This window comes from Trachypithecus francoisi, unplaced genomic scaffold (assembly GCF_009764315.1).
Source record: "Trachypithecus francoisi isolate TF-2019V2 unplaced genomic scaffold, Tfra_2.0 Lachesis_group13, whole genome shotgun sequence".
Taxonomy (NCBI): Eukaryota; Metazoa; Chordata; class Mammalia; order Primates; family Cercopithecidae; genus Trachypithecus; species Trachypithecus francoisi.
In genome coordinates, this window is record NW_022681458.1 from 120,344,509 (window position 1) to 120,369,187 (window position 24,679).

Consider the following 24,679-nt stretch of genomic DNA (forward strand, 5'->3'; position numbering starts at 1 on the left):
GATGAAATTCTCCCTTAATTGACTAGCTAAGGCAGACAGGTACCTAACCAAGGTCTCCTGTTGGGGGCCAGGTTAGACAGGACTCACATTTGACTGAAAGCCTGTATACCTTGTATGTCCCGCCTCACCAGCATAGGCAACAAAATCAAGTCAGTTTAAGTCATGTGCTTTTTGAAGTTAAAATTCATACCACTCTGAGCTCTACCTAGCGAGTAGAGTCCAACCTTCCCTTGAGGTTCTTCTCTCTAGATATCCCCAGTGATCCCACTGTTACTCATTTCTTCTAAAGGGGTCTTCTCCAGTTACTGATAGTGGGTGCTGGTGAGTCAGCCACAGTGCCTAGTCAAAGCTGCTTCTCCACTGCTGCTGCCTGGGGTCACTGCCAAGGCCCATACAGGCAAGAACAAATGCCTGTTCCCTTCTGGCTGTAGCTACCCAGGGTTAAGAGAGGTCCTACCATTGACCACACAGTGCAAAACGGCCAGTCCTCGCCTGCCAACATCCTCCAAGTGTGGATACAACCTTTGCTCTTACTCTCCCAAAGCACAGTCAAGGGCAGGCTGCCGACAAGGAAAAAAATCAGTCAATAGCAGTGTCTGCCAATATCCAGTAATGTTTGAGGCCACTTTTGAATGAAAAAAAAAAATTCTTGCTAACTTCCAACTGTTAAGTCATTTTAATTATGTCTCTTAATTATACATAAACTTTAGGTAACAATTTCTTATTCTTATAGCTCACGTCTATAAAACTAAAATAATTTTAGAAAGTAAATTCACAAATTTAAAAAATTCAATTAATATTATGTATGTAATGTGTGGTAATGACATTTGTTGTTTTGCTGAAATTAAATTGTCCTTTGATATGAGAATATGGAACTCACTGCTATGGTATGCACTTTTCTGTTTGGCATGCTTATAATTGACTTAATTATCCCAACATTCTTCTCTATTTGAATTTCTGTTAAACTTTTGTGCAGTGTGCCGTAAAGGACGTATGACCTTCGCTTAGCCAGAATGCTGTCCTTTCCACAAGAAGTATTCTATTCTTTTCCCATTAGCCCCAGAAAATTAAATTTGTGCTTGGTGCCAAATACAAAATCAAGTGCAGGGTTTCGTTACAAGGTGGTCATCAAATGATCCAGCATAGCGGTTAGAATATATTAACTTTTAAGAGAACATAATTTAAGTAAGAGCAAAATATTTACATATTTTGTAGAGAATTTGCATATATATTTTCTTAGACTCCAGTTTAAGGAACTACATCCTTGCTACTCCACGGTGGTCCAAAAGCCAGGGAGCTTGTTAGAAAGATTCTCTAGGCCAGGTGCAGTGGCTCACTCCTGTGATCCTAGCACTTTGGGAGGCCAAGGCAGGAAGATTGTTTGAGGCCAGGAGAGTTGAAGACCAGCCTGGGCAACACAGTGAGAGCCTGTCTCTATTTAAAAAAAAAAAAAAAAAAGCAATGCAGAGTCTCAGGTCCACTCTAGACCTAATGGATCAGAACATGCAGTTTAATAAGAACCCCAGGTGATCAGCATGTACATTAAAGTGTGAGATATATTAATTTATTATTTCACAATTCAACTTTCAATGGGCCCATGTGAGGCTGGGGCACAGTCTAAAGCTCTCTCTCTCTCTCTCTCTCTCTCTTTTTTTAAGGATAATTATTGATTCTTCTCTTTCCCGGGTTGCAGGCAGGTAGATTCAAGGTGAACTCAGATTTTTCAAGGAATAATGGTGAGTATTGGTAACTTCAAAGGGTCCATCCTGGTGACTTGCAGGGGAAGTTCCACTCAGGAACTTTTGTGTCTTGCTTAACACCAGACACACGACTACATGTAAGCCAGGTGGCTCACACCTGTAATCCCAGCTACTCCGAAGGTTAAGGCAAAATCTCTTGAGCCCAGGAGTTGGAGACCAGCCTGACAACATAGGGAGACCTTGCCTCTAAACAAAAATTACATATTGTATGATTCCGTTTACATAGCGAGACCTTGCCTCTCAACAAAAATTACATATTGTATGATTCTATTTATATGAAACATTCAATTTCTGGTGGAAGTCTCATATGATCTTTGGTTGGAGGATGACTGGATGTTGACAGATGACAATGAGGTGAAGAGCATTTTAGCAGAGGGAATGGCATGATCAAGGACAGAAAATGGCGAGTTAAGAGGCACGAATGTATATTTAGGGAGGAATGAATGAGCACTGGTGACAACAGAGATCTGGGAAGAAAAGCAAGTGAAGAAGTAAAGCAGGAAACATGGATTGACAAGCTGTCTTTTTCAAATGGAAAAACTAACAGGTGTGAGGGAGAAGAGAGTCAATATAAATTTCTATCTTTTCCAGATTTGTTCAAATTCCCCTGATTTGTAGTCATTTTGTCGGCTTGGGGGGAAAGTGGTTTTTGAAAGATCGTCTTTATAAAGGTAGGCTCTGATAGGATGCTCAAGCTAAAAGCAAGGAAGGACAAAGAAGGTACCTGGAGACAGAAAAGGGCACTAATAAAAATTGGGCAAAAAGGAAGTGTGGCGGTCCCCAAATCCCTTCTTCCTCCATTTCAGCTGAGATCACCCGCAGGCAACTGTCCTATTACCAATAAGTTTGTATCACCAATAAAATATTATAATGCACCTGGCTAAAAACCCTGGCGTGATAACACCAAATTCATGTTATTAGAATGAACCAAATTTTAAAAAGCACACCGTTCCAGGCACACAGAAGTCACCCCCGAACGTTTGTTTTATAAACGAAGGTTGGTTGCTGAGGCTTTGTTTTGGAGCCTATGTTTAGGAGAAGAAATGATTCAAAACTGCCCCCCAAAACCTATATCCTTTAGGAGCACTGAGGTTGGGGCGACCCGCTGCCAAGCGGTCTCGTTTCCCCTTTTAACACAGGCTTCTTGTCCCACTATCCGGTCTCTCAGGTCAGTGAGTGCAGCAGGGGTCGCAGCCCAAGCAACCAATCGCGATGCGGCTGCGGGGCGGGGGCCACAGCGCTCCGCCTCCCCCTCCAATGCGCCCTCCAATCCGCCCTCCCAATCCTGCTAGGTCGTCTTCTCTCGCACCTGCGTGTCCCTCCGCTCTCCGACTGGTGCGACTTCTCTTCCCTGCGCTGGCGCGGCAGGCTTTTTAGCCTCGCTTCTCGCGAGATCGCCTCCTGTTGCTGCCGCCGCCGCTCCCGGCCGCTGACTGGCGGCGCCTGCGCAGCCGCCATGTTCGGTTGCTATGCGGCGGCCTGGGAGGGGGTGTGCTTGAGGGAGGAGGAAGAGATAGCGGAGGAGGAGGGGGAGGAAGGGGAGGTGGAGAAGGAGGGGGGTGACTGAGCTCCTCTTGCACTCTCACACAGAAACGCTGCCCAGGATTACCCGCCAGCTCACGCCGCGCAGCGCGCTTTTCCGCTCCTCGCGCCCCACCACCAACATTGTTGTCTCAGGACTCCTGGGTCCCAGGGGCCGCAATTGGGCCTGAGCCGGAGAGGAAAGAGACTTGGCTTTGGCCGAGGGGTCGGAGGATTGGGGCCAGACCCCCCTCCCCCACGCACTTTTGGGGGTGTGGATTATCTCATCCCCGTAGGGAGGTAGGAGAGGTCGCCGGCTGCCCGCCTCCCTGCCACCTCCCTGGCGACGCCGGCCCGCGGCTGCCCAGCAGCATGAGGTGGTGCTGGCGGCTCCGGGTCGTGGCGCGACCGCTGCGGCGGCGGCTGCTCGGGGGGCGCTGAGGGAGCCCCCCGGAGCGGCACGGCGGACGCGCTTCTCCCCTGCGCGCCGGGGCCTCGAGGCTTTTTTTCTCCAGCCGAAAGGACGCGGCTGTGATAGACGAAGGTAAGAGGTTCTCTGGTCCCCGCCGGCCTCTCGGCCCTGCACGCTGAACGCGAGGCTCTTAGCTGCATGTGTGGCTCCTGGGAGGTGAGCCAGGTAGAGCAAGCCTGAGGTACGAGGATGATCTAAAAGGAAGGGAAAAAAATGCCTTCTTTCCTTTCTTCCTGGGACCTCTGCTCTTGCGGGGGTTATAGTTGGAATCTCTGTTATGGGTCAGAGAAGGGACAAGGGATGGAATAGGTGCGGAGATGGAATGTTCCCCAGTACCTGAACTCTAGGTAAAGCTCTGGAATCCTGAGTTTTCCATTGCTGGTAGAATTCCTTTTTTTTTTTTTTTTAATTGGCTCATATGAGCGCTTTTTGCACGTTGCATGAGCCAACTATTCCTACCATTGAAGTTTTAAGCCTGTTATGATTCTACCAGTATATACCTGTATTGGGGAATCTGTAGTTGAGCTAAAAAAAAAAAAAAAAAAAGTTGAGATGTAGGTAAATAATGATGCATTTCGCACGGTTTCCATAAAATGGAACAGCTTACAGTTGCACAGGTGATGTGTGGATGTTTCTGCAAAACTTGGGGTGGAAGATTTTATGTCTGGGCTTGCATCATATAGTGACATCAGTATGTACAAGGACGATTTGTAGGATTTTTCAGAACGCTTGTTCTAGGGTAACTTGTTATACATCTGCAGTATGCCAGCTGCTTTTCGAATAAGAGGTTTCAGTAATATTAAGTTTCTGTGTCCAGATCTTGGGCCCAGTTGAAAGAGTACAGCGGATTGGTCACATTTAAAACGTATTTATGGAGAAAGATAAAACAAAAGGCCAATGTGTCCGACTTGCAAAAGACAATTAGAGTAGAAAGAAGACTGGAGTAGTAAAAACCAGGGCATTTTTAAATCTTGGTTTTCTGAACTTGAACGTGCCAGAGGAAAAAAAATTTTTTTTTTCAATTTTAAAGGAGAAGGAGATGGCCTTAAAATATTGTTCAGAGCCTAAAGTGTGCTTAATGGAATAGAGCTAGATATATTATTTAAATCTTAGATTTGATTAATATAAATACAGCTTTCTTTTAAAGAAAAAACTCGTAAGCAAAAGTTTGTGTATTGTACAGAACCTCTTCACTAGCCCATGAATGTGATCATTTTGTGGACATCACCATTTTTTGTCAGAATAAATTTATGCTCCAGTTACCACAAAAGCAATTTTTATGTCTCTTCGCATTTTTTATGGTACACATATCTTTGTTACATTTTGCATTGAAACACGCACGGTCCCATAAGATGATCTTGAGTGATTTATAAGAGAAACAGTCTTTTTTTTGTACATGGGAATGTTTGTGATTTTGCTAGTCTGTTTTAAAAATTTGGCAAGAGGTTTTTAAAATCCAAGGAGGCATCACTATTATGTAGTTTTTAAAAATATTAATTGAGTAGGTCCACGTTTATTAAGTTAGAAAATCGCAGGTTCCTCAAAAGTAGTAATAGATGAGGATGTGATTTTCTTACTGCCCGTTTCCTAACGTCTTAGCTTCAGAGCTGTAGGTATTGAATTGAGTCAAACTTGTGTTTTTTTCTTATCTTCTAGTTAAATATCTTTTAAAATGTCCCTGGTAACATTGTTACTTTAAATTTATAACACCCAATTTCTAATTTAGGCTAGGCATAAAACCAGCATTGATTGAACATACTTGCTAAAAATACTTTCTGGGTCGGATGTACTTAGAATGCAGACTCAGGAAATTTCATTTGAACTATTCTGTGACCAGTGTACACTTCATTATTGTTGAAGGACTTTAAAAAAAATTACAGATCTCTCATACTCGATTTAATCAGTTTGGGCATAGATGCCTAACTTTTAAAAAAAAGTATAATAAAGTGAGATAGTAATACAGTTTATGTGAGATGGTAATAAAAACTTTTCAGCTTTTTTTTTTAACTTATATGACTTCGTTAGATTGTTATTAAAGTATGATTTGTATTTTTAAAATAGTATTGTCTTTTAAACATAATTGAGTTGTAAAGTACAGTATCCATTGTTATATGTTTAGTATTTATTTATGACTTACAAACTCTAAAAGCGGGATCAGTGATCATGGTTTTTAGTAGTTGTCTTTAAGGAGCAAAGTAAGAGACTAGCAGAGAATTGCAAGGAGGTCTGTTATTGAGAGTACTTTTGCCTCTGCTTGAGAGTTAATATGGCCACTTTTAAACAAGAAAACTTTTCTAAAAATATGTGAAAATCCTGTTTGGTGTATGTTTAAGGGCAAATGTTTAAAAGGTCTGCCTCAATTCTTGGAATGCAAAATTGATCAACTCACTAGGAATGGTTGCTGTGGCTAGGAGTGGTTATTGTGGCTAAATATGAATTGTTGCTCCTATATAAAATTTAGCTATTGGTAGAAGTTTACGAACTGAGTTGAATTTTGTTGTTTTTCTCGGTTATTGCATGTTACGAAGTTTTTTATGTACCACAGTCCAGATTTGTTATATTTGCCAGTTTATTAGAATAAGCTCTGAAGCCTTGAAGTGTGGCTTAGCATTCTGAAAATCCTTTTTATTGTTTGCCGGAAAAGTACTGTAGGAAGGAGGTGTTGTTATCTCTTCGTTTAATATTTAATTAGTAGTACAGATGGTGAGATAGGGTATAATGTAGAAATACCATAGAATCTTCTTTGTTGATAAGAAAGTACCATTGTCTAGGAACAGCGTAATTTCTTACCTTTTGCATGAATGGGGAAAAAGAGGAGGGGAAATTTATTAGACTCTCTTTCATTTCATTAGAGGTATCTTCCCTCACGTTCATTCTTCATTTCATTATTCTTAAGTAGAAACTTTGGAAGAGAGATGCAAGTAGTTGAATAAATTAGTACAAAATGAAAATTACATCGTATAGACTATCATGAGGAAGATATCAACTTGGGTTGGTTATTGTGTTTGTGTTTTTTAACAAGGAGGTTATATAGAGTAGTTGAAAGAAAAAAGGATCCAGAAGGGAAGAGTGTTAGTATTTATTGTCTGTTAAGTGTCAGATACCGTATAAGGGGCTTTTCATGTTGTCCCACTCACCAAGTACACTTTATGAGGTAGGTACTATTAATCCTGTCCCCTCCCTGCCAAATAGAAGCTAAGGGAAATGAAATAACTTGTCCAGGCTCATACTTCTAGTAAGTGGAATTCTCTGAAACTATTCTTTAGATCAGTTCTGTCCACTTAAACATTCTGCAATGATGGAAATATTCTTTTTTCCTTCAACTTTATTGAAGTATAATTGACAAATATGATAGAAATATTTTTTGCACTGTTAGTTATGGTAGCCGTTAACCATGTGTGGCTATGGAGCACTTGAAGTGTGACGAGTGTGTCTGAGAAACTAAATTTAAAATTGTATTTAATTTTAATCAATTTAAATTTATAGCCAGATGTGGCTAGTATCTGTAGTATTGGACAGCATAGCTTTAGGTCTTCCTGCTTAAAAAATCTGAGTTCTAGTATTTAATCTTCCACTAGTCTATTTATATATGGCATTAGGCAAGTTATTTAGTTCTGAGCTTCAATGTAATCTGGTGTGAAAATGAAGGGGTTGCCACTGAAAGATTATCTCCAAGGTTCCTTCTTGCTTAAAGTTCTGTGATTCTTACTAAAATATACAGTAGCATTTAATATTCACAAGCATTGTATCTGAAAGGATCCCCCTCCGCAGTATGCTCACCCATTACCTAAAGATTTTTGTTTAGTCAGTTTCTCTTTTTGAGACGAGTATATATAAAGCACACATAAAGGGTAGTGGATTATTCCCCACCTCCCCAATTGTTTGACAAAAACATTGTGTAACTCAAGGCAGTACTTTATGATGGAACAAAGTTTGAATCTTTAAAGGTCATGTTTTAATATGCCACTTTCCCATTTAAAAATATATAGGAGTTCCCTGGTACTTATCAAATTAATTACAAATTTACCTGCTTGACCTTGAAGACTTTCTACCAACTTCATCTCATTAACCTTGTTTCTCATTCTTGCTTAAAAAGAAAATAGCCTTGTTTTTTCCTTTGTCCTCGTTTCCTTAATTTAAACATCGCCTTCTCCAATTCGTATGCCACCTCTTTAAACCTTTTTCAAAATTCACCTGTTTCTGGAAGAATGCGGCTTAATCCACTCACAAGGATCAGTTAATGAATCCTGGTAATAAGTACCCTAAGGTTAACATATGTTTGTTTAGATATAGTTTAATACATCGTTCTTAAGCCTTTTTTTTCTTCTTAAGTTTTTACATTACCTACTCTCCTTAATTTTCTTAGGTTAAAAAAATTAAAATAGGAATTGTTTTCTTTTGTATTGCCTTATGAATTTAGTCTATTTTTCAACAATACTGCTTTTAAAAGTTGCTAGTTTTTTAAAAAAGATAAATACTGTAACAACATTTACCCTTGATCACCACCATAATATATTTTTTTGTTTCCTTGCAGATAATTGTTCATATTTAAAAAATAAAGTTGGGTGGTAGAGATAGAATTTTGAGAGGAATATATTGGGAACATTGTGTAGTAGAGACTGTGCAATGTAGGGAAAAGATCATAGACTTTGGAGTCAAATCTGGTTTGGAATCTAGCCTCAGAAACCTTGTACAAATTATATAATTTCTGAGTCAGTTGGCCTTGAATTGTTGTGAGGATTAAGATAATATATGTAAGGCATCTAGCATTGTGCTTTAAATAGAAGAGATGATCAATAAGTGATAGTTGGTATTTTTTTTTTCATTTTTCTATTCCTATCTTCATGAATATTATTTATTTATTTATTTTAGCTACCCAAAGCCACCAAGGTCAGTGAATATAATTTAAGTGATTAAACATTCAGGTGATATACCATGACTGATTTAGACACTTACCTTTTGTTAACCGGTTTTTTGTTTATTTCCTTAGTTTAAAACCCTAGGACTGGGGTAATGGTCAAGTGTCATGAATATTTCTATGCCAGATCTCTCTCTTACAAAAGTACCTACAGTGGGTGTCCTTGTTTTGGGAAGAAAAAATGCTAATTGTATAATTGTATTTCATTGTTTTAATTAATGTAATTTGAAAATTTATTTGGGGATGATGGTGAACATTCCTTTATATGTTAGTTAAGCAAACATTTGAAATGCCAATTGTAGTGGGAGCAATGGTATAAAGGTAAATAAGACATGATTTTTGTCCTTGAGCTCAAATTCTAGGGTGGTAACACATGTCAACAAACAATTACAGTTCATAGTGACAGTGTAATAAGATCTGGGGAAAAGAGAAGTGGCATTTGAATATGGTCTTGAAGGATCATTTGGAATTGATCTGGGTAGAGAGAACAGCATGTACAAAAAGTCAAGTATGAACGGATGCATGTTGTGTTTGGAGAAATGTAAGTTGTCTTGTTGGATATGTCTGTCTCTCTCTGGGTGGGTGTGGTTGTCTGTTCCTGTGTGTGAATCTCTGTGTGCGAGTGTGTGTGCTCGCGTGCGTGCTCGCGTGCACGCATGTGTGTTGATGGCAGTAGGAAATGAAGCCTTGTGAGGGTCCTTGTGTTTGGGCAATGAGTGGAATCATTTTAAGACCTTTAAAATAGCTTCCCAACTGGTGTGCCATGAATGGTTTACCAGTGTTTCAGAGAGCAAGATACCCTTGTTTATGGGACCTGGGCATATCAGATCCCCTTCCCCACCCCGCCCCAGGATGGTTTCTTTTGGCTTTCAATAGCCTTCGGGGCTTATCCCAGTGTGCTAAGAAATTATTATTTTCTTTGTTGCCAAGTTGGGAAAAGGATTGGGAAAACTACTGTTTAAGAGACTGTAAGTACTGGAAAGGTTATGGTACCCACTCACCCTTGGCATACACTGTGTAATCAGAAATAAATATCAAATCCTAAAGTAAGCTTAAGGTAAACTTGAGAATTCTTAAATCAGAGTCCCTCCTCTTTCTCCCTCTTTTTCTCTCCCTTTACCTGCTGCCTCCCCCACTTCACTGTTGTGTATGCATGTGCGTGTGCGTGTATGTGTGTGTGTGTGTGTGTGAAATATCTTTCTGGTGCCCTTGCATTAGTGGTGCCCTAAACACGCATTTAGTCTGCCTCTTGGGAAATCAGCATTAACATTCGTGAACAATTAGAGGTATTTAAATAAGGAATGATAAGATTAGATGCGGGTTTTGAAAGGTAATTCGGGACTTCTAGATAATGATGCAAAGATACAAGGATAATGCAAGGATGATGAGATTAGAAATGGAGCAGAGAGACCAAAGAGACCAGATGCTGTTGCAGTGGTCCAGGGGAGGGATGATAGGAACCAGAAATAGGGCAATATAGATTAGAACTGAAAACTGAGTAGTTTCACTAGACCTGAGAGTCCATTTGGACATTGTGGGGGAAGAGTTGAAGATAATGCTAAGATTTCTTCTTTAGCAACTTCCCTTCTTTAGCAAGGGAAGGCCAGATGATTTTTATTGAGCACTTTCAGTGAGCCAGGTATTTTGCTAGACAGTGAAGTTGTCATGAGTTCTTATTTAACATTTTAAAATAATTTCAGGCCGGGCGCGGTGGCTCAAACCTGTAATCCCAGCACTTTGGGAGGCCGAGACGGGCGGATCACGAGGTCAGGAGATCGAGACCATCCTGGCTAACACGGTGAAACCCCGTCTCTACTAAAAATACAAAAACTAGCTGGGCGAGGTGGCGGGCGCCTGTAGTCCCAGCTACTCGGGAGGCTGAGGCAGGAGAATGGCGTAAACCCGGGAGGCGGAGCTTGCAGTGAGCTGAGATCCGGCCACTGCACTCCAGTCCGGGAGACAGAGCGAGACTCCGCCTCAAAAAAAAAAAAAAAAAAAAAAAAAAAAAAATAATAATAATTTCAAACCTAATGAGAAATCTCAAGAAAAGTACAACAAAGAGCTCCCAAATCGCCTGAAACTAATTTTTATCATTGTACTAGCTATGTATCATGTGTATACACAACGCAGAATGAGCCTGGAACATCTCGTGCTTGACTCAGTAAGGCCTTCTTTTCCAGATGCCCCAAGGGGTAACCTTGGAATTGTCTTCAACCCTTTCCCTCTTTCTACTATATCTAATTGGATCCTCAAATTTCAGTGAAACAACCTCATCATCTCTCATTTCTGGTCCTACATTTTAATCCTTATTTCTCCATTTCAGGGGAAAGCACCATTTCTAATTGCATTTGACTTTTTTCTGAATCATTTGAGAGCAAGTTGCAGACATGATGCCTATCACTCCTAAATATTTTAGTGTGTATTTAGAAAACAGGACAGTCTCCTACATAACTGCCAAATCAGGAAATCAACATTGATACAACACTACCTTCAGGTCCCTAGATGCCATTCACATTTTTCCAGCTCTCCCAGTAGTGTGTCTCGTTTCTTTTTGGTCCAGCATCCAATTCAGGTTCACACGTTGCATTTGATTGTCACATCTTTTAGTCTCCCATCAGTTTGGAATGGTTCCTTAATATTTCCCTGTCCTTTATGACCTTGACAGTTTTAACGAGTGGAGTCCTTTTTTTCTGTTACATGTTTTCCTCAACTTAAGTTCATCCAGTGGTTCCTCATGTGCAGACCGAGTGCATTGTTGGCAGGAATGCCATAGAAATAATGTTGTAATATTCTTAGTACATCACTAGGAAACGTGCTGTATAGTCCTGCTACCAGCGATATTTAACTTTGAACACCTGTTAAATTCAAGTCTGCTGGGTTTCTCTACTGTGAAGTCACCGTTTTTTCCTTTTGTAATTGAGAATTCTCATGTGAGAAGATATCTAGGAGTGTGTCAATAGAGCTGAAGGTACTAACCACCAGCCTTCAGGTCTGATGACTGCTACCTGAATCAGCCACAACTGTGAAAGCTGTCACCTACATTTATTAGTTCTATATTCTACTGACAGAGATTTCCCCCTTCTTCTCCATACATTTATTTATTCATTCGTTTATATCAATATATTCTCCTGGATTTGTTTCTGTTTAGTGGTTTTTATTGGTTACTGTCATTTTAAAATGTTATTTTGTTGGTCAGGTTGTCCCAAATTTGGCCTTTAAGTTGGCTCTCTTATCTCTTTGACCTGTCCCCCTCCTTGGTGTATTTCCTTACATTCTGGCCTAACAAGATGTTCCAGATGATCTTAATACTCTCCAATCACAGCTCTAAAATAGTTTGTTTTTCCAAGGAATCCAGATTTTTTTTTTTTTTTTTTTTTTTTTTTTTAAGTAGAGGTGCTATTTAGGAACTGAGATCCGAGTGTTTACTGTGCTCATTTCTGCTGGTATATCATCACTTTTAGGGGGATAGAGCTAGGAATTGCATATATGTATACACACATCTGAATTTGTTTCTATGCCTGTGTGGAGGTATTTTAAAAGTTCACACTGGGCCGGGCGTGGTGGCTCAAGCCTGTAATCGCAGCACTTTGGGAGGCCGAGGCGGGCGGATCACAAGGTCAGGAGATCGAGACCATCCTGGCTAACACGGTGAAACCCCATCTCTACTAAAAGTACAAAAAAGTTAGTTGGGCGTGGTGGCGGGCGCCTGTAGTCCCAGTTACTCGGGAGGCTGAGACAGGAGAATGGCGTGAATGGAGGGGGGCGCGGCCGGCGGAGCAGAGCTTGCAGTGAGCCCAGATCGCGCCACTGCACTCCAGCGTGGGGGACAGAGCAAGACTCCCATCTCAAAAAAAAAAAAAAAAAAGTTCACACTGATACAACCAATTCCAATCTAACATCTCAGGATTCGTCTAGCCTTTTCCCTTTCTGTATTTGTAAATCTCTTCTCCACCAGTGAGAAATTGGTTCCTGTTATCTCCTCAGTGTATTTACTTATCTGCTCAATCCCCTTGTATGTGCCAGTCTTCTGACCCCACATTAGTTATCTCCTTTCTCCTTGCTTGCCACCTCTGAGGCCTGTGGCATGGGGTCCTCAGGGCATGCTGTCAGGTCCTTGTGGTAATGAGAACTTCTCATTTAATCTTTTTTTCCCTCATTTAATCAGGACAGAAATTTGTTAGAAAGATGCCATTCCTAGTTTTAAAAGGAGAACAGAGCTGAAATTCAAAAAGGTGTGTGTCTTTAGGCATGTTACGGTGTAAATAGCTGAGTAAGTATTTTGCATTCAGGTTCATCTGATACTGAAACATCTTTTCTCTCCTGTACTGCATAGCCTCTGACTATCTGTGGAATCGAAAGGGGCAGGATTTAAGGTTGTTTAGATGGTAGCTGAAGCAATGGGTGTGACTGTCACTGCTTATGAAGTATATATAAAGTTAGGGAGAGGCACACTGACAGAGCTCCTAACTACCATCATTGAAAGATTAAGAACTCTGGAAAATCAAGAAGCCAGTGAAGAAGACTGATAGAAAGGTTGTGAGAGAGAAGAGTGTGGTTGTGTTAGATGATGATGAAGTAAGGAATTTCATGAAGCTGTCATGCTGCTGAGAGAAAAAGAGAAGACCAAAAGGCTTTGAATTTGACTGTTGGAAAGTTATTGATAATCTTAGCTAGTTGGTTTTCCAGTGTGTTCAGGCAAGCTGCCTGTATCAGAATTATGGAGATACTAATGAAAAATATGAACTCCCCAGGTCTCATCTAAGACCTTACAGATTGTTAAAAGGGGGAGTGGGGAGCCAGGAGGTAGTAGCCTGGAAAAATCTACTGAAATGCTAAGGCTCTTCTGAGGCATACTAGTTTGAGGTTTGTTGCTTTAGCAGAAGAGTTACAGTAGAAGGGTGTGATAAACTAAATTGAGGAAACCAAGTGTACAATGAATATAGATGAGACAGCTCTTCGAGAAGTCTGGCCATAGATAAGAGACCTCAGGTCATGGAAGAATGGGGACAGCATCGAGAAAAATACCTTTGTGTTTCAAGGGTTGCATACACCTTAACATTTGTTGGGATTAAGAGAAGGAAACTGTAGTGATTATTTTAAAGTTGGGTAAGCAAAACTATATAGCAACACCTACTATCAAAAAAATGCCGTGAGTGAACTTTGGTAGGTATCTGGGATAGCTGCCTGCTCCCATTTTAAATGCCATCTTTTGGTAGGTCTTTGGAGTAATCCAAGGGTCATTGTTTATTTTGTTTTTAGTTATATTTGTATCTTGTGTTTTTGTTATACAGTTGTGTTAAGAGCTTCTCTTTGCTCATTTTTATACAAACACGAATTCTAAGTATATTCTTGTATATAGACGAGTCACCAGCAATACAATTAAAAATTACGTCCAGAATTGGAGGCGACTTTAGAGGGAAATCCAGTCCAGGACAGATTTAATGTATTCTTTGAGCACCAGCTAGGTACCAGGCACTGTGCTTGGCTGTGGGGATACAGAATTGAATAAGACGTGCTCTTTATCATCAAGATTATTGTTCTTTCTTCAGAGGAACTTGAAATCTAGTATATAGCTAGAAATGGTACAGATAAGTCATAGATAACTATGTTAGTCTACAGCAAAGTAAGTATAGATAAGTCAATGTTTAATTAATACAGCAGTGTATATTACCGTGATTCTCAGACTTTTAAAATTGTATTTACGTTGTATTTTCCTATTTGAATTGGCGATATGGCTACATGGTTCAAGTTTCAAAATAATATAAAAAGGCATATGAAAAGTCTTGATACCACTCCTTCTCTTTCCTGTTCTGTATAGGTAACTACTTTTATTTTTTGTATATTCCCTGGTATTTATGCAAATAGAAACAAATAGAAATATTACTGTTTTCCCCCTACCTTTTTGTGTAGAAGGTGTTTACTACATTAATGCTTTGTACCGTAATTTTTAAATTTAAATTATACCTTGGAGATCATTTGACTTTAGCATATAAAGAGCTGTCCCTTTTTTCTTCTTCTTTTTAACAAAATTTAGTAACATGTTCTATTGTATAGATATACTACTAAACCAACTAATTCTAAGTATTTAAACTTTAAGTTTTAGACCCCTTTACTTATGTAACCCATTTCCTTTCACCTCTTTCTGTGTGAACTAGTGCTCCCTGAGGCATTTTTACGTTAGTGACCTGCCTGACTTTTCTGCATCTGAAGGGCCTAACTTTTTTTTTTTTTTTGAGACTGAGTCTCGCTCTGTCACCCAGGCTGGAGTGCAGTGGCGCTCTCTCTACTCACTGCAACCGCCAGCTCCTGGGTTGAAGCAATTATCCTGCCTCAGCCTCCGGAGGAACTGGGACTACAGGCTTTTAAAAGTCTTGTCAGTTTATACTTGTACTCAGTAGAAACCAGTTACCATGTAACAAGTTTGACTACCTTGAGACTCCCATGCTGTGAGGAAGCACAAACTCTTAACAGGAGAGACAAGAAGGCCACGTGGATGAGTACTTCAGTGAGGACACATGAGAGTGATGCCTTCTTGGACTTTTCAGCCCAGCCCTGCCATCAACTGAATGTAGATGAGTGAATGATCCCAAATGATGCCAGATGACATGCAGTGAAGCACAAGAGCTGCCTAATCTAGCTTTTACCCAATTCCTGGCTAGGGAATTGTGAGACATATAAATCCTTATTGTCTGAAAGTAAATAAATAAATAAATAAATAAAAGTAGGTTTATTTGAGTGCAGATCTATATCTGTTCTTGCTCTGTCCTGGTTTTCTGTGTTAACAGTGTCCTATATTTAAGTTTCTGTACTCCAATCTTGTAGCTGGAGCTCTCTGCTATCTGCTGTAAGTGTTGCCTGCTGCCATGTTTCCTTATTGTGTTTTTCCCTGATTGCTGGGATTCCACCTGCTTATCTGACCTCTGTGATGCTAAGGACCTGCTTGCCTGGATCACTACTTATTGCTTGGTACTATAAGCTCTGGATACTATTTTCTAACTGCCTGTCTGTATTGCCTCTCATCATCATTAGCGAGTTTCCCTCTTCTCCCCTAATTTTCCCGATTGTAGCCCTATCAGCCTTGGAGTTTTAGTTTGTCAGTGTGAAACTTGGCAAAACTTCTGAAATTATTTGGGATGATTTAAAATTTTCTTGATGTTAATTGTTATAAATCCATTATGCCTTGTCTGGACTCTTGTAGTAGTCTTTTTAAGTGCAGTTTGCTATAGTTTTGCCCTTTATAATCTCCTTTACACTGTAGCCAGAGAAATTCATGTCTGATCAGAATTCTTTTATCTCTCCATCTCTCTATAAAATAAAATAAAGGAGTTTTCCAAGGGAATTAAAGTTATTTGGGAAATATCAGTCTTTAAGGTAATATTCTTTTTGTCTGTTTCTTTTTTAGATACTTCTTGTTCATGAAAGCAAAATATCATTACAAATGCCAAGGACTTCCAAATTGTTTTATTTGCATTGAAATAAGGAAAATCTTTCTAATATATCTTACTGTTTCCAGCCTAGCACAAATTGCAGTCAGTTATAGTGGCTTCCTACAAGAAGCTACTATGGAAAATGGAATGTCTTCATTGGGAAGGGATCGTGATTTGAAAAAGTTCTCTTAGGTAATGCTGATACTGTGACTCACTTTGTGTCTGGCTATTTTTATGGCTTTTGATCTGTGTTATCATAATTGTTTACAAAAAGAATTTTATAACCAACAGTTTGTTATATGCAATTCTGAAATTCCCATATCCCTAAAAAACCCAAAAGTTTTGTTAACTAATTTGGCAACCAAACTTGACCTATACTGAGATGAGGCTACTTAGTCTCATTTATTCCACTTACAGTGTACATTCTTCAGATTCTCTAAAGAAATTTTATTTATTTATTTATTTATTTATTTGAAACAGAGTCTCGCTCTGTTGCCCAGGCTGGAGTGCAGTGCCATGATTTAGGTTCACTGCAACCTTTGCCTTCTGGGTGCAAGTGATTCTCCTGCCTCAGCCTCCCGAGTAGCTGGTATTACAGGCTCACGCCACCATACCCAGCTAATTTTTTATATTTTTGGTAGAGATGGGGTTTCACTGTGTTGGCCAGACTGGTCTCCAACTCCTGACCTCAAGTGACCTACCCACCTCCCGAAGAGCTGGGATTACAGGCGTGAGCCACCATGCCTGGCCCTTAAAGAAATTTTAAATAGCAGTATGGTTGAATACAGGGTGCTGCCCTAGAACCAAGAACATTACTTAATGTAAGGCATCTGTGCCATATCACCTCTCTATGTCCCAGATACTCTGAAATTCAAAACACTTCTGAAAGTGTTTTGAAGCTAGAGATCTCAGTTACAGGATTGTAGATCTGAACCACCAAATTCCCTAGCAATGCAAAGAACTTTGTTTTCTTTCGTATCTCTTTTTAGTGATAATGTAGTTGAACATTTTTTCATGTTTATTTCATTTATTGCTTATATTCTTCAAATTCTGTGTTCATTTATCTGCTAGGGTGAATAGTTTTTTCTTACTAATTTATAATATCATATATACTAACTGGTTTTCTGTTCATTCTAAGTTTCTGTATCTGGCATATTAATGGAAAATGCTACAAGTTGAAAATGCATATACAGCTGATGCTTGAAAACATGGATTTGAACTGTGTGGGTTCACTTATACATGGATTTTTTTTTCAATAAATATATCGGAAATTTTTTAGAGATGAACTATATAGCCTAAAAATATCAAGACATTTTTTCAATTAAGAAAAAAACTGGGCGCAGTGGCTCACACCTGTAATCCCAGCTCTTTGGGAGGCTGAAGCAGGCGGATCATAAGGTCGGGAGTTCAAGACCAGCCTAACTAACATGATGAAACGCTGCCTCTACTAAAAATACAAAAACTAGCTGGGTGTGGTAGCACACGCCTGTAATCCCAGCTACTCAGGAGCTGAGGCAGGAAAATCACTTGAACCCGGGAGGCAGAGGTTGCAGTGAGCCAGGATCACGCCACGGCATTCCAGCTGGGCGACAGAGCAAGCCTCTGTCTCAAAAAAAAAAAAAAAAAAAAAAGAAAGAAAAACTAAAAAGGAAAAATTAGATATATCATGAATACATAAAATATATAGAGATACTAGTTTATTTACTACCATAAAATATACACAAATCTTTTATAAAATGTTAAAATTTAACAAAACTCACACAGACCATACATGGCATCATTTGCAGTTGAGAGAAATGTGAATAAACATAAAGATGCAGTATTAAATCAACTGCATACAATTAACTATCTTCATAATGTATTACTGTAATAATATAATAGCCACCTCTATTTCTAGTGAGTTCAAGTGTTGGAAGTATCCATTTAAAATGCCAGTGTGATGCTAATCATCTCCACATGAGTAGGTTATCTCTCCAGTTAATTGCCTATCACAATAAAAAGTGATCTTTTGTGGTTATTAAGTATTTTTCAGCATATGTTTCATCATGTTTAGTGCAAGATCATAAACCTTGAATAACACCATGGAACCCATATGAAGTGCAACTAGTGATGCTGGAAGTGCTCCCAAGGAGAGAAATGTCACAACATTACAAGAAAAAGTTGAATGGCTTGATATGTACCATAGATTGAGGTCTGCAGCTTTGGTTGCTTGCCATTTCAAGAGAAATGAATCCAGGATAAAGACCTTTTTTTTTTTTTTCTTTCTTTTTTTTTTTTAAAGAAATCTGTGAAGCTGTTGCTATAGCTACACCAGCAGGTACAAAAATCTTGCACTTTTTGTGAAATACCTTTTTATCTCACATTGAAAATGCAGCTTTTATGTGGGTGCAGGATAGCTATTAGAAAGGCACACTTACAGACTCTAATATAATTTGAGTAAAAGCAAAGTCATATAATGACCTAAAGCAAAAGAAAGGTGAAAGATCTAAAGTTTGAGAATTTAATGCCATCCAAGGATGGTTTGATAGTTTTAGAAAGTTTGGCTTAAAAAATGTCAGGATTACAGGAGAAGCAGCTTCTGCCAACCAAGAGGCAACAGATGAGTTCCTAGGCACCCTTAAGGAAATCACTGAGGACCAGGCACGGTGGCTCATGCCTATATCCTAGCACTTTGGGAGGCCGAGGTAGGCAGATCACGAGGTCAGGAGTTTGAGACCAGTCTGCCCAACAAAGTGAAACCCCGTGTACTAAAAATACAAAAATTAGCCAGGCATGGTGGTGTGCGCCTGTAATCCCAGCTACTCAGGATGCTGAGGCAGGAGAATCGCTTGAACCTGGGAGGTGGTGGTTGCAGTGAGCCGACATCGCACCACTGCACTCCAGCCTGGGCAACAGAGCGAGTCTCCATCTCAAAAACAACAACAACAACAACAAAAAAAAAAAAAAAAAAGAAAAAAGAAAATCATTGAGGAGAAAAGATATCTGCCTAAGAGGTTTTTAATGCAGATGAAGGTGCCCTAGTCTGGGAAAAAAAAAAAAAATGCCACAAAGGACATTTATTAGTAAGAGAGAAGTGAGCACGAAGATTTCAGGCAGGAAAAGATAGGCTAACTCTACTGTTTTGTGCAAATGCAGTCAGGTTTATGATCAGGACTGCCCTTATCTTTAAAGCTGCTAACCCCCAATGCTTGATGGGATAAGGTAAATACCAGCTGCCAGTCTATTGGTTGTATAACAAGAAGGCCCAAACAATAACTCTTTTTCTGGATTGGTTTCATTTGTACTCTGTCCCTGAAGTCAGGAACTACTTTGCCAATAAGGGACTGCCTTTTACAGTTCTTTTGATGTTGGACAATGCCTTTGGCCACCCGGAACCCTGTGAGTTTAACCCTATGTCGAAGTGGTCTACTTGTTCTCCCAAACACAACATTTCTAATTCAGACTCCAGATTGATTAGTCCTAAGGACCTTTAAGGCTCATTACACGTGATACTCTATGGAAAGAATTGTCAGCATTATGGAAGAGAACCCTGATAGAACACCATGGAAGTCTGGAGGATTACACTATTGAAGATGCCATTGTTGTTCTAGAAAAAGCTGTGAAAGCCATCAGGCCTGAAACCATAAATACCTGCTGCAGAAGACTTTGTCCGGATGTTGTGCATGAGTTCACAAGATTTACAACAGAGTCAATCAGGGAACTCATAAAACAGATTGTGGATATCTATGTCTATGTCTATATCTATATATACTTTTTAAATGTTGAGGATGAAGGTATATATCTTGAAGAAATTCAAGAGCTAATTAGACGCCACACCAGAGGAATAAATGGAAGATGTCTTGATGGAGATGAGTGCTTCCAAACCAGTGCCAGATGATAAGCAAGAAGATGTAGAAGAAACAATGCCAGAAAACAAATTGACTGTAGACAGTCTGGCAGAAGGGTTCCAGTTATTCAAGACTGCCTTTAACTTATTTTACAACATGGACCCTTCTAAGATACAGGCACTGAAACTAAAGCAAATTGTAGAAGAAGGATTGGTACCATAATGTAAACATTTTAAGTGAAAGTTTTAAAAAGTCCAACATAAATTACTATGTATTTCTGTAAAGTTACTTGGAGTGTGCCTGCTTTTCCTGCTTCCCCTTCCACTACTTCTTCCATCTCTGCCACCCTGAAACAATAAGACCAATCTTTCCTCTTCCCCCTCCTGAGCCTACTTAATGTGAAGACAATGAGAATGATGAAGACCTTTGTGATGATCCACTTGCACTTAATGAATGGTAAATATATTTTCTCTTCGTTGTGATTCTTAACATTTTCTTTAGCTTTATGGTAAGAATTCAGTATATATAATGCATATAACATACAAAATATGTGTTAATTGACTTTGTTATTGGTAAGATTTCCGGTCAACAGTAGACTGTTACTGAAGTTTTGGGGAAGTCAAGAGTTATATGGGTTAGGGTCAGTGCCCCTAAACCCTGCATTGTTCAAAGGTCAACTGTATTTATATGGTAAAGGAGATGATCTTGCTCCTTTGCTCAGAATCCTTTAATGGCTTCCATTCTTACTTAGAGTAAAAGCTAAAGTTTTTACTGTGGCCAAAAAAGCCCTACATGGTCTGTGGACCCAGCTGTCTCTCTGACCTTATCTTTGACCACTCTTCTTTTTCATTTTTCTCAAGGCACACTGGCCTCCTTTTTGTTCTTGGCACTGGCAGGCTTGTTCCTACTTCAGGTCTTCATGTTTGTTCTTCCTTCTGCCTTGAACGCCCACCTTTCTCCCAAGTGTTCCAGGCAGATGGAGTATGCACATGGCTCACTCTTTCACTTTTTAAGTCTCTGCTCAAAAGCAAATTTCTCAGCCATGGCTTTCCTGAGCACCCTATTTAAAATTGCTTTCCTACTCTTGCATGGCTCATCTTCTCTGCTTACCATCTCACATTATACTATATATATTTTTTTCTTTCCTCATTAGAATAGAAGCTCCATGAGGGCAAGGACCTTTATCTTGTTTTGTTTGTTGATACATTCATGTTGCTTCTTCCTCTCTGGCACAATATGAGGTACTTAATAGATATGTTGAACATGGGAAGGGTTAGGGAAAAGTAAAGAGGAACATTTATCTAATTGCCTAACACATGGACACTTGATTTGAGCCTTTAGTTACAAATACTCTGCTAATTCTGATGTAGCTAGAGTGTTTTATATGTATTTATTTTAGAGACAGGGTCTTGCTCTGTCTCCTTAGCTAGAATGCAGTGGCATGCTCACAGCACACTGCAGCCTCAACCTCCCAGCCTCAAGCGATCCTCCCACCTCAGCCTCCCGAGTAGCTGAGACCATGGGTGTGTTCCACTTTTTTCCCCCCAAAGAGACAAGATCTTGGCATATTGCCCAGGCTGATCTTGAAGTCCTGGGCTCCAAGGATCCTCTGGCCTCAGCCTCCCAAAGTGCTGGGATTATAGATGTGAGCTACTGTGAGCAGTGGAAACGGTTGCTTTCTGAAGGAAGGATAAAAACTCTAGAGACCAGCATTCTTTTTTTTTTTCCCTCTAAAAAAATACACTAAACCCCTAACTAATAAAACATTTTTTGCTGGAGAAGAGAGGAACAATAAAGCTTTAAATATAATACCACATACACTATAAGACTGCCTCTTTTTAGACAAGAATGAAAATATTCTCATTGACTGGTAGCACTTATGAAAGATTGGCTTTATTGTTGGAATCTCATTGGGAGGAGACCAAAGGACAGAAATTCAGAAAATGGAGAGGGAGAGAGGGAAAGAACTAGCTGGCTGCTTCTAATGTTTCTAGTACTTAGGTAATGAGCTGTAGATAGGAAAAAGAATAGTTCTTTGACTCTCTAAATTAATTTATTTATGTCTTTTTTAGTTAATAATTTCACTGAATTATTTAGTTTCTATCCCTAAGTAGACTGTGAGCTTCTTGAGGTCAGAGATCTAGATGTGTGCATATTTGTATCTCTAGCATCTAGCACTGTGTATAACAACTAGGAGCTAGCTATTCACATACTTATATGAATAAACAGGTATACTGAAGGCATAGGTTTAGAAAACTCTGTAGGGCCTTAGTGGGTCTGGGAGTGTGGTTCTTTCTTGCACACACTGTACTTTAGATGCTGAAATGTATAAATAGGATATCGTGAGTTGTAAAAGATTAAGTTAAATAAAAAAGGAAAAGCCTTCAGTAGATCAATTCGATGCAAGAAATGGCACAAATTAGATTTCTGTATTTAATATATAGTTAATGAATATCAGATCTATTTTGACATTGTAATTCTTCATTCTTGTCAGTAACAATTGAATAGAGGACATACAAAGGACATTTTGGAAATGTTGTCTGTACATGAGTGAATCTATGTGTAGGTCCAGTGTTATGCATTCATGTTCAGATGATTGATTTTGCACATGATTACCAGGAATACTTTTTTGTTGTCGTATACCATTTCTTAAATAAGAAGCTTCTTATTTAAGTTGTTGCATAATGACTTATATATAAATGTGTTTGGTATATATAAGTATAGAGAGAGAAATTTTAGAGCAAAACCTGTTGCTGTGTTTGAATTTTTTTTCCCTTCTACAGGGTATCAGTTTTATAGTTCATAGTTTTGGTAGCACTATCCTAAGGGAATCTGGCCCATTCTGTTGCCAAGTTCAGTTCACAAAGCTCAAGGGAACCTTCTTTGTATACAGTATTATAACAATAAGCTGAGTTAGTCCATTATCTTATACTACCAGCATTTGAATTTATAGTTACATACAAAACATTGTGTAATAAACTAAGTTTGTAGCAAAGCAGATGGTCCAGTTGGGAATATTCCATTTCAAATAAGTGCAAAGAATTGTCGGCTGTGCTCAGTGGCTCACGCCTGTATCCCAGCACTTTGGGAGGCCGAGGCGGGCAGATCACAAGGTCAGGAGATTGATACCATCCTGGCTAACACAGTGAAACCCCATCTCTACTGAAAATACAAAAAATTAGCCGGGCGTGGTTGCAGGCACCTATAGTCCCAGCTGTTTAGGAGGCTGAGGCAGGAGAATGTCGTGAACCTGGGAGGCGGAACTTGCAGTGAGCCGAGATCACACCACTGCACTCCAGCCTGGGCAACAGAGTAAGAGTCCATCTCAAAAAAAAAAAAAAAGTCAGCTATCAAGAAAACTTTTTAGGTGGCTAATTGCTTGGTGATTTTTGATAACTGTGGTTTTATTGTGTGTGCATTTGTTAAGTATAAAAGCAGAATTTGAAATAATTTTTTTATTTTTTATTTTTGAGACAAGGTCTCTCTTTGTGGCCCAGTGGGAGTGCAGTGGTGTGATCTTGGCTTGCTGCAGTCTTGATTTCCCAGGCTCAAGTGATCCTCCCACCTCAACCTCCTGGGTAGTTGGGACCACAGACACTCACCACCACTCCTGACTAATTTTTTGTATTTTTTGTAGAGATGGGACTTCACCATGTTGCCCAGGCTGGTTTTAAATTCCTGGACTTAAGAGCTCTGCCCTCCCTGGCCTTATAAAGTGCTGGGATTGCAGGCATGAGCCACCACCCCTGACTGAAATAATTTTTTTTTCACTCTTTCCTCACAACTTTTTATTTTGAATAATGTCATGCCTATGGAAAAGTAGTAAGAATGGTATATTGAACGTCTATATACTCTTGCATAGGTTCATTAATTGATACTTTGCTTTCTTGCTCTCTCTTTGTATATGTACTTTGAAAATTTCTGAACTATTTGAGGATTGCAGATACCATGATCATAACACCTTACCAAAATGTTTCAGCATGTAATCATGCATCTTTTGGTAATAAACACGTTCTTCAATGTAACATGATCACGCTCCGGAAATTTAGCATTGACACAATACTGTTATCTAAAATGCAGTCTGTATTCCAAATTTCTCCAATTGTTCAAGCAAGTCCTTTATACTTTCTGCCCTACCCCTGCCAAATTCATGATTGGATCAAGAACTACACATTGCAGTAGGTTTTTTTTTTTAATCTACAATGCTCCACCATCCTTTTACATCTACTCCTCACATTTTCGAAGATTCCAGGCAAATTGTTTTTTAGAATGTTCCTCAATTTGGATTTGTCTCATTGTTTTAATTTTATTTATTTCATCACTAGATTCAAGTTAAACATTTTTGGCAAGAATACTACATAAGGTGTTATGTTCTCAGTGTATGACATCAGGGTGTCTGTGATATCAGTTTTGGTTAAATTTGATTATTTGGTTAAGGTGGGATATGACAGATTTCTCCATTGTAAAGATATCGTTTCCCCTTTGTAATTAATGTAATCTATGGGGTAATACTTTTGGAGTATGTATCTTGTTACCCAATAACTGTCACCCAATGATTTTAGCATTTGTTAAGTCTTGCCTGAGTCAGTTATAGTAATTATAAAATGGCATTTTTCTATTTCTGTTATTCGTTCTATATTTATCATTCGATATTATTGTTAAAAAAAGAGTTATTCCTCTCCCTCACTTAAAAACATTAGCATCAGGTTGGAGTTACAGATTTTTATTCAGAGTATTATAATCTGTTGTTATTA

General features: G+C 39.2%; 1 protein-coding gene across 3 annotated transcripts in view; it reads left to right on the forward strand.

Moving 5' to 3' along the window:
* The first annotated feature begins 3,073 nt into the window (after positions 1-3,073).
* PTPN4 (protein tyrosine phosphatase non-receptor type 4) overlaps positions 3,074-24,679 on the forward strand; it is a 229,750-nt gene continuing 208,144 nt past the window's right edge. For 2 of the 3 annotated variants that reach the window (XM_033231770.1, XM_033231768.1), the window contains exon 1: positions 3,697-3,825. The gene's annotated coding sequence lies outside the window, so the exon portion shown is untranslated. Of the gene's footprint in view, positions 3,826-24,679 lie in introns of all 3 variants that reach the window. The other variant, XM_033231767.1, reaches the window with a different exon arrangement.